The sequence below is a fragment of the Cervus elaphus genome, chromosome 13 (genome assembly GCF_910594005.1).
Source record: "Cervus elaphus chromosome 13, mCerEla1.1, whole genome shotgun sequence".
NCBI classification, from domain to species: Eukaryota; Metazoa; Chordata; class Mammalia; order Artiodactyla; family Cervidae; genus Cervus; species Cervus elaphus.
This window is the reverse complement of record NC_057827.1, coordinates 36,620,249-36,630,503: the sequence shown is the minus strand read 5'-3', so window position 1 is coordinate 36,630,503 and position 10,255 is coordinate 36,620,249.

Genomic DNA, 10,255 nt, shown 5'->3' with positions numbered 1-10,255 from the left:
GCCCTGGCCTTTGATGGGGAAAGGGAAGTATGTGTTCAGCCATGTACAACTCTTTTTGACCCCATGGATGGTGTAGCTTGCCAGGCTCCTCTGTCCATGAAACTCTCCAGCCAAGAATACTGGAGTGAGTCGCCATTCCCTTCTTCAGGGGATCTTCCTGATGCAGAGATCAAACCCAGGTCTTCTGCATTGCAGGTGGATTCTTCACTGTATGGGCCATCAGGGAAACCCAAAATGTGAGTTGCCTCTGTGGACTGTGCAGGAATTGAACCCACAACCTCGCATTAATTGTACCATGCTCTAATCAACTGAGCTACCCAGGAAACAGGCAACTCTGACACGTGACTGTAGGGCAGAACCTGGGGGAAAGGTGGTGTGGAAGCTCAGGAGGGGCCTAATGGGGTGGTGTGGTGGGGGCTCAGTGAGAAGGGGTCCTTGGGTTCTAGACGAGACACTTCCTGCCTGGAAGCCATGTAGGAAGATTCGGGTGAAAGGAGTGCCAGGTGTGGCCTGAGGAAGACCACGTGCGGAGGCTCAGGGGTAATGTATCTGGGAAGGATTAGAAGTGTGGCTGGAGTGTGGGAGCAAGGTGGAGAAGGTGGGGCCTGGTTACGGCTCAATCCAACCTGCTGGCAGCTCATTCAGTCCTGCAACCTGAAGAGCTGGGGTGTGGTTCGTGTTGTTTATAGGAAGGTGAAGAGCGGAGAGTCTGAATCACTCGGGGCTACTAGAGGGAGAGACAGGACTGCACTGAACGCCTTGGGCTTCGTCCACAATTGCCAGTGCCTTGGTGGATTTGGCTCTGATTCTTGCTTCTTTACTTTCTTATTTTCTTTTCCCCCCTCTGTCTGTCCCTCCTTTCCTGCGTGCCTTGTACACCTACAGCGTCCCCTGTTACCTGCCAGAGTGCACATCCTGCCAGCCATTACAGGGCAGGAACTGAGGGCCCCGGGGACAGGACTCCGCACCCGAGTCCATCCGTCCACCTGGGGCCCCAGAGGCGGGGTAAGGGCGGAGCAGAGCTGGAGCGGGGTGGGGGTGGCTGCATTTCTTGGGACAACTCTGCCCTGGGAGCCCGACTTGAGGGGAGAGACCTAGCCCTGGCCTGAGGGGCCTGTTAAGGGAGGACAGTGTTCCAAGGAGCCCCAGCCTAAGTGGTGGGGATGGTCCAAACCTCTACCCCAGGCCTGTCCAGGAGGCAGCGCTACCACTTGTCACAGTTGTTCACAAAGCCGGTTCCGTTCTTTGATAGGAATATTGACGGCTAAGAGCTGAGGGCAAGGAAGCCAGGGTGGGGTGTGGAAGCGAGTGTGGTGGCTGCCCGGACCCCCTGAGGAGATGAACAGGGCCCACTCCACTGTGGTTCCATCCAAGTGGCTCTTCTGACCCCATAGTTCCCCTGCAACCGGCTAAGTCTCCTGGGCTGGGCTGCAACCAGGCAGGACTTTTCAAGCAATCACCTGGAAAATGCTCTCCTGGGCCCCATGGAAAAGGGTCTTAGGCAGAGCCCTGGAATCTAGGTTTTAATTGAACTCCCAAGGGGACACCAAGTCAGGAATCACTTCCAGTAACACAGACTACTACTCCTTCTGGGTTACAGGTGGGGAAAGCGGTCCAGGAACTTGCTGATGGTCGCATCAAGTCAGGCGCTGTGTCCAGACCTAGAGCAGACCAGGGGCCGTGTCCAGTCCTGAAGGTTCGGGGCCAGTGGGGAGGCAGAGAATGTTCTGTACCCGGTTCTGCTCCGCCCTCTGTTGGCCGGGCCCAGACCTGCCCTGGCCTGGCTTCTCTCCGCCCAGGTGGCCTCACTAGGCGACACGTGTGGCCTCTTTCTTTTACTTTAATAAAAGGAGGCAGGTGCTCAGGTGAGCCTTTGCTTTGCTTGAGGCCCTGCCCCCGACTGCCCTACCTGCTCCACAGCTCAGTACAAATGGCCGAGGGTCCCGACCCACTAGTTTTGCGGCCTGGAGTTAAGCCTTCAAGGAGGTGAGTGAGGGGGCAGCTCTGTAGGGTGTCATGGGTGAGGAGGAGAGTGGGGCTGTGGGGGGGTTGAGGAGTACGAAGCCTCCACGGCTTCCTCCCCAGCTTCCTCCCCGGCTTGTTGTCGCTGAGGGGTTGGAGGGAAGGGGCTGTTCTCCCTTGGTCCCTGCAGGGGAAATGGAGCAGGGCTCACTCCCACCTGACCGAACATGCCTCTGCTGACCCCGCAGGCCCCTCTAGAGGTGGGAGTGGTCGCCTCAGCCCCTGGGGCCACCCCCCAACCCTGCCTGCTTCCCTGTAGGCCCGGCCCCAGCTGAGGAAGCCGGGGGTGAGTGTGGCTGGGTGTGGGAAAGGCGGCGGGGGCGCTCTGGCCAGTGGGCACTGGGCCCTGCTGCTGGCTGCTGTCTTCTGTGCCCTCCGGACCTCTGCCTGGGCAGCTTCCCCAGCGCCCACCCCTCGTACTCCCCAAGGGGGTGCCCAGCCCAGTCCAGTGCTGGCCTCCAGCCCCCAGGGCAGGGGAGGGGCCGCAGGGCCTTCCTCTCTCTCGCCTGGCTGGACTGAGGTTGGCAGGCAGGTGGGGGGCTCCTTGGGGACCCCAACCATGGGCGTTCTAGCTGCTGCCCACTCAGAGGCTTGTACATTGATGAAGCTAGCCCCCTGTCTGGCCCCCTCACCCTGCCCTGGCCTCAGCCTGCACTGGTCACTCCGCTTCCTGCACCCCTGCCTCTGTCTTCCAGGGGCCCCATTCCCAGACCCCTGTGCCTTCTCAGGGCAGTAGAGACCTAGGCTCCTGGAAAGGGGGTGCTGAGCCCCTGAGCTCCTTGGAAGGACCTCACGAGACCCCTCCAATGACTGCCAGGCCTGGCAGGGGGCCCCTGCTCCTCTTTCCACCAGCCCCCAGATAAAATCATCAACAAGCCCCTGTCCTTCGCACGTAGAGGTAGTGAGGCTGGGACAGTCCCCTCTCCTCCTGATGGTTCACAGCCTGGAATTCCAAGAGTGGCAGCTTCTTCTCCTCAAACCCTACTAAACCTCCCTTCCCCAAGCCCCACTGTCAGAGGGACTGGGGTTTGACTTGGGGCCCCGCAGCAGAAAATCTAGAAGCTTCCACCAGCCTCTTGCCTGCTGAGGGCTTGGCCCTCCTTCTGAAGGGTCCTCAGTGAGGCCTGGGCTCCCATCCACCATGAGTGGTGATGAAAGCCCCTGCTTACGGAGGCCTGGGTCCCCCAACAGCCCTGGGACCTGCCCGCCTTTCTGCAAAACTTGGCGCCTCCTCAATGTGGGAGAGCCAGGGCCACCCTGACCAGACTTCCCTGCCACCTCTCAGCTTGCCACCTGCTGGCTCTGAGGGCACACAGACACCAGCTGCCAGGGGGCCTGTCTTCCCAGCCCTGTCTACCAGCACCCTGGCATTGCTAAGCCCCGCAGGTGGCACGAGTCCCAACCACTACACCTGGTCCCCACCAGCTCTGCCTGCTGCTTCCCCAACACCGCCTTCTGGCCCAATGGGTGTCCCAGGCCCCCAGCGTCTGGTTCCCCAGCCCTTGCCAGTTGTCCAGCTTGGAGCCTCTCTGGACCTGATGCTGCCCCAACTGGAGGTAGCTCAGGCCCCTCTCCTGGGCTGGATACCCCTGGCCCCAGCCCCTGGCAGCCCAGTTTCCTCCAGCCCTCCTCAGGACTGGTGGGGACGGTGCCGATGGGGATTCTTGGCCTCCTTAATCAATAGAAATTGATCAGAGGCCAGACAGGAAATTCAGGCAAGACATTATTAGGGCCCCTGCTGCAACAGGGAGGAGCCAGAACAAGTAACAGTTTTCCTTGCTTGCTTGCTCTCAGGATGGTGGTGGTGGGGGCGAGCAGGTTACTTATATGGGGTGAGGGTAGAGGTGTGTTCAGGGGTTGGGTCGGAGGGGTGGGGTGGCTTAGGTGGTTTGCCCACCCCTTAGGGGGTGCTGTGTGCAGACGGCATGCACAGTATCCTACTTTTGTTCCCGATTATTCAGAAGAGGCAGTTGGTCTTTTTGGTCTCTTTCTATCTCATCCAGAATTTGCCCCCAACTGCACAAGGAGATATGTGTCTGGGTGTATGCCTTGCAGCACTGCAGCAAATGGTCCCTGGCCTGCCTCAAGGAGACCGCTGCCTGTTCGGCTGATGCCACATTCTGCATCCGGCGTGCTATCCATGCAGCCCCAGCAGGTCTCCCTGTTTCCTTGTGGCCCCCAGGCTGACCTCCCTGATGTGGGTCCTAACCTCCGGCTGGGCCCACCCTGAGGCTTCTGCAATACTTCCTCTCATGCTGGTCTTCCTCCCAGGGACCCTTCTGGAGCTTGATGCCACTGACTTCAGTGAGGCAGAGCCCAGTCCCCCTTCCCCCTCCCCCCTTCGCCATTGGCTCCATGGCTGGGGGACCCACACCAGGGCCTCAGACCAGTCCAGACCCACACCCTCCTCCTTTTTGCTGGCCCATCCACAACCTGGACACTGGAGCCCCCGGGCGTAGAGGTGTAATGACCCCCAGGACATCACCCTCAAGCAGAGCCTACCGGCACCAGGCCCTGGCTCTCAGGGTTAAGCCAGGCAGTGGGTGTGCCCTGGGCAGAGGGGCTCAGTCCTGAGGACCCAACTGTCCTCCTGCCTTGGCTGCTGGGGCCCCCAGCTCGACTCATTCAGGGGTCCTGGAGACCACCGCAGGAGGCCGTAGCCAGCTACAGGGAGTGCCTGGTATTTCTGTCCCTCTTTTTATGTCACCCACATGGGTGTGAAGGGCTGGGTGCTTTGGGGGGACTACAAGTCCCCTCTGGTCGGACTTGTGGGACCGCCCCTGTCCTACAGGCAGGTCTGAGCAGTCCAGGCTCAGTCCTTCCCTCGATTAGAGTCCCTCTGTCTTTCCAGCCGACCAGCAGGCCCAAAGCCCCGGTAATGGTTGGGTGGCCTGTGTCCCATTCCACTCCGTCCCCGGCCCTGAGGGGGTCTGGCTCCAGTCCTGGCCTGGAATGTGAGTACCTCAGAGTTGGAGGTCACACATGGCAGGTTGTTACAGCGTGGCCTGCCTGTGCCCAGGGCCTGGCCACCAAGGCTCCCATGCCCTTCTCCACTTCCATGCACATCATCTACACACTGCTCATCCCCCAACCCCACCCCCGGCTCAGCCTGGAAGTCATCCTGACAGGAAGAATAGTGCCATCCAAGTTATGGGCTGAGCAAGAAGCCTGCTTAGGGGGTGGCTGGTAAAGGGCCTGAGGCTGAATGTCTGGGAATTCATTTTCCTTTTTCCTTGGCCCTCAAAGAAGGCAGTTTTCTCCTGCCCGGCCCCAAACACACATTGCTGCCCCTGGCCTTTCTCTCCCTACCCACGTGGTACTGATGCTTTGTTTTGTCCTGGGTTCCATGTGAGAGGCAATTATCCCTCCTTTCCTCTTCAAAGGCCAGCCGAGGCAGCGAGGTGGATAGATCGCCCATGACCCCAGCTCTTAATGACAGAATCGAGCCCAGTCCTTCCCTGGTGGTCATGCCCAGTGGAGTCCACGCTTCGAGGCCTCCCTCTCCTCTGTCCTGTCCTCCTTGCTGGCCTCCTAAAATCCAGTCTGTTTCTAGTATGTCTTCTCAGCTCCATGTGTTGGGTAGGCTGCTAAGCCTAGGCTTGGGGCCCTGACTGTCTCTAAAGCCCCTTCCAGGCTGGGGAGGAGCCTGGCCTCCACTCCTGGCTAGCCCACCGGCAGAGTCCTCGCCACACTGGCTCCCTGCAGCCAGAATGAGTGTTGGTGGAGGCTGGGGGCAGACTCTGCCTGCCACCTCAGAACTTCCTAGCACCGTGGCAGCCAAGGTGGGCCAGCGCATGGGTACCTGCGGCCCCTGGAGCATGGGCCTGGCGTCGCTCAGCCCCAGTGGTGTGCGTAGGGGAAGTGCTGCCCACTCTCTCCTGGAACATGCCCGCTATCACACTTTTGTCCCTCCTGGGTTCCCTGGCTGATCCGGTGAGGATGCCTGTCACCTACACTTCTGACTGCCCCGTGGCCCATTTCAAACCTTCCCCTAGCCCTACGAACCTTTTCCCCAAGGGTCATCCTCCACTTCCTGCCTCCTCACTGTACAGCTTTCTGTAGGTGTTCATGTTAGGGCTGGGTTTTAAGGGATGGCATGTGAGAGTCGAAACTAGGGCCCAGATGGCTGTGATCCCCTCAGGGTAAGTCCCTCATCTGCCCCAGCCTCACCTTCTAGAACAGCCCAGAACCCTGCCTCCTTTGGTCTCGGGCCTGCTGGGAGCTGAGGTTGCCTTTGTTTGCCTTCCAAGGCAGTATCGACATCCTCTTATGACAGCAGGGGTTTTCCCCGGTTAGAGTCTCCGTGGCAAAACAAAGCTAGAGTATTGATCCAGAATGGCCTAGGGCCCCTATTCACTGTCTTAATACTCTGACGTGTGGTGCCCTTCAGAGTATACCTGGCAGCACCTGGAGCCCGCCAAGCTGCCTGTCACCTTGTTAACCCTGCTCAGAATGAAAGCCAACTCAAGCCCACAGAGGAAGCCAAAAGCAGGTGCAGCCCCTCCATCTCCACAGCCTCTGAGCTGGGAGGACGCTGATCCCAGGGCCTCGGGGCAGAATCAGGAGGACAAGACTCCATAGGCTGTCCTCTCAAGGGGTAGTTCTGGGTTCCGGGATCAGGACTGCCAAACCTGGCCCTTCCTCTATGAGTCCCCTGGCTCCAGAGATAGCAAGCAGCTTGTCCAGGGGCAGGGTGAGACCTTGGACTTCCTTCTCACTCAGCTGCACTTTCTGTCCCCACCCCTCTCCAGGTGCTAGAGCAGCAGGGCAGGACAGGCCCTGCGAAAGCCTATCGTCTCCCTTCACATCTGGTTAGGAGGGGGAGGGAGGAGATGGGTTGGCTTTCCTGCCAGCTCATCTCCTGTTCCAGGAGAGATGGCATCTGGGCTGCAGCATCTCGTTCTTAGTTGAGAAAAGTGAAAAATGAAAGTGTTAGTCGCTCAGTCATGTCCAACTGTTTGCGACCCCATGGACTGCAGACCGCCAGGCTCCTCTGACCATGGAATTCTCCAGACAAGAATACTGGAGTGGGTAGCCATTTCCTTATCCAGGGAATCTTCCTGATCCAGGGATCTAACCCCAGTCTCCTGCATTATAGGCAAATTCTTTACCATCTGAGGCACCAGGGAAGCCCCCTGGTTCTTACCTGGCTTTGAGCAAGATACCCTCACTTGCTTCCTAATCCAGGTATACCCAGGACCCTAAGTCTGTCTCCCTAGAGGTCCTTGAACCCCTCCCCTGGTTGTCCCATCTCCTAACCCTGAGGGACCCAGGGCATAGCCATCCCCAGGGCTGCCCCACCAAGACTGGCTCTGGTCACTGCAGCTCCCTGCTGGAGCCTTGGGGCCATCGCCTTGCCACCTTCCAGCCCTTGGGTGGACATCTAGCCCATAGTTCTTGGGCCCTGGACTTAGAAGGACTTGGGCCCTGGGCCCTGAAGGTCTTTCTGTTGTTGATGAATCTTGGCAGATGCAAGACACAGCTTTGCTGGATGTCTCAGGTGAGGTTAGGCCCCCTCCCTGCAGCACTGACATTTGTTTGTCAAGCCTCAACTTGGCTATAGGCTGAGGGTGGCTATAGGATAAGGTCTGACTTATGTGGACAAGATGTCCCAGGAAGAAACTTGTTTAAGCTTGTGGCCCCTGTAGTCTCTTTTGGGCAAGCCCCACCCTGCCCCCACCACCAGCCCTGGGCTTCTCAGGTGGCACTAGTGGTAAAGAGCCTGCCTGGCAATACAAGAGACACAAGAGACATAGGTTCAATCCCTGGGTGGGGAAGATCCCCTGGAGGAGGACATGGCAGTCCTCCAGTATTCTTGCCTGGAGAATCCCATGGACAGAGGAGCCTGGCGGTCTACAGTGCATGGGGTCGCAAAGAGTTGGACATGACTGAAATGACTTGGCATACATGCATGCCACCCTCCCTACTTCAGGCCAGCAGAAGCCCGAGCCCAGAGCCAGGCCTGGTGCATAGTCCCCAGGTGCTGATGACCTTGGCCAACTGCTTGTGGACCTGAGCTCCCTCACTGTGGCTGGTGAGTGACACCCCTCCCCCAGTCTGCTGTCCCTCAAGGGGCCAGGCCTGGACCTAGCTGACCTTTGTCTACTTCTGGCCCCTCCAGGCTCTCACTGAACATAACTGCCTTGCCTATTGCCTCATCTGTCCTTAACCCTCATGGACATTGCATCTCGTGTCTACCAGCCCCTCACCAGAGACACAGCCACCTTGGTAGGCCTGGGCCTGGCCATGGAGTAGCCAGGGGGTCATGCTTTCCTTGGAGACAGAGTGCCCATCCCTGCCTGCCTCCCACTCCTGCAGGTGCAGTGGGAGCTGAGCCCCTTCCCTGGCCTCCAGCAGGTGCCGATTCAAGGTTCCCAGTGCATGTTGCAGGGTGGGGGGTTTCAGCTGACAGCACTTTCCCTGGCCTGCAGGCCCTGGAGAAGCCCTGGCCCAGTGGGCTGCCTTGTTTCCTGCCCTGCCACCTCCGCAAACCTGGGGCTGCAGGCCCTGCCCCTGGGTGGGCAGCAGAATTTTCGACTTTCTGGTACAGATGCTAGCCCCACCTCTGCCACAGGCAAGTGGTCAAGAATGCAGGCTCTGGAGTCGGGAGCCTGGGTTCTGAGCCCAGCCCTGTGACTGTGACCTTTCTGTCTCCCTTTCCTCAGCTGTGATGTGGGGATGGTAGCACCTTTGTCACAGGTACTTGGTGAATGCTAGGTTGTTAGAAGGAACTGAGTTCTGCAGGTGGCAGGTGGAGTGATCAAGGTAGCATTGCACAGTCACCTCTGAGCCTCTATTAGCTGGAGGATGGGGTGGCGCAGCTCCAGAGTTGCTGAGAAACAAGTCTGTGTGACAGTGGGTCATGGGAAGTGTCTTGCAGACACCATCAGGCCCATTAGGAAGACTGGCTTAGGAAAGACTCGATTGTCTGTGTCAGGGAGCTGGCTTGCCAGGCCCTTCCGCCCTCCAGCAGACCCTGGTGATGTCTGCCCAGCCTGGCGTCCACCTGGCTGGCTCACCTTGCCAGGTAGCCCCTTTCTTCTTATGTGGTGCAGGTGTTGTCACCTTACCTCCAGAGAGACCAGGCTAGGTCCCCACATGTGGTTTCCCTTCCCTGTACCCTCTCCCTCAAACCCTCAGAAGTCACTGGGTGTGTCTGAACTCTACCTTCATACAAGGCCTCACATGACACTCAGCAGCCTGGTTTGTGGAGGGCCAGGCAACCAAAACCTGAAGATCAGGGAGACTAGACTTTACCGCCAACCTTGGCCCTCAGGCGCATTCCTGCTTATCTCACCCTCTTCTCTCCTTTGTCTCTAAAATGACTTTCATGGTAAGGGTGGCAGCTCGGGAGAACAAGGCTGGCATTACCCTCCCTCCTTAAGAAAAACACTAGCAGGAATAAGAGACTTCCCTGTTCCAGTGGCTAAGAATCCTCGCTCCCAAAGCAGGGGGTCCAACTTCAATCCCTGGATGGGGAACTAGAATCCCGCATGCCATAACTAAGACCCAGCACTGCCAAATAAATATTTTTAAAGAGAAAACCATTAGCAGGGATGTTTTAGGTATCCTGACTGTCAGAGGAATATCTAGCAGGGCCTGTTCCTAGTCCCTGGCCTGCTCTGGCCCTTGAGCCAAAAGTTGTAGAGAAACGGGGCTGACCCAAGATGGGTGCTGGTTTTCTGGGTACCAAGGGGTAGGGCCTTGGAGGGTAGGGGCCCTTCAGGGGTATGAATGAATGATTGCATATTCCAGAAGTGCAGAGGAATCTCCTGGCCATGTGGGGCCCTGAGTAGCTGTAGCTGCCAACTACAGTTGACTGTGTGGGGACCTTCCTGTTGACCTTCCTGTTGACCTTCGCTGGCATCTTGGTGTCAGTTGCTATCTTCAGCCAGGTGATCCCATGGTCTGGGCCCTAGGCTCCTGGGTCCTCTCACTGGGCCTGCTGGCTCTTCTGTAGATAGAGGGAGCCTTTCAGGTCAGACCAAGCTGTAGTCCCCTTCCATTCTAGGTAATGGTTTCAAAGACCACAGGGACTTCCCTGGTCCAGTGGTTAAGAATCCACCTTCCAGTGAAGAGGGTGTGGGTTCAATCCCTGGTCTCAAAGCTAAGATCTCACTTGCCTCCTGGCCAAAACACAAACATGAAACAGAAGCAATATTGTAAAGCCTTTAAAAGGCCATCCCCTTGTGCTACCAAACTTCTCAGGTCCCAGGGGGCCCAGGAGCCGCTT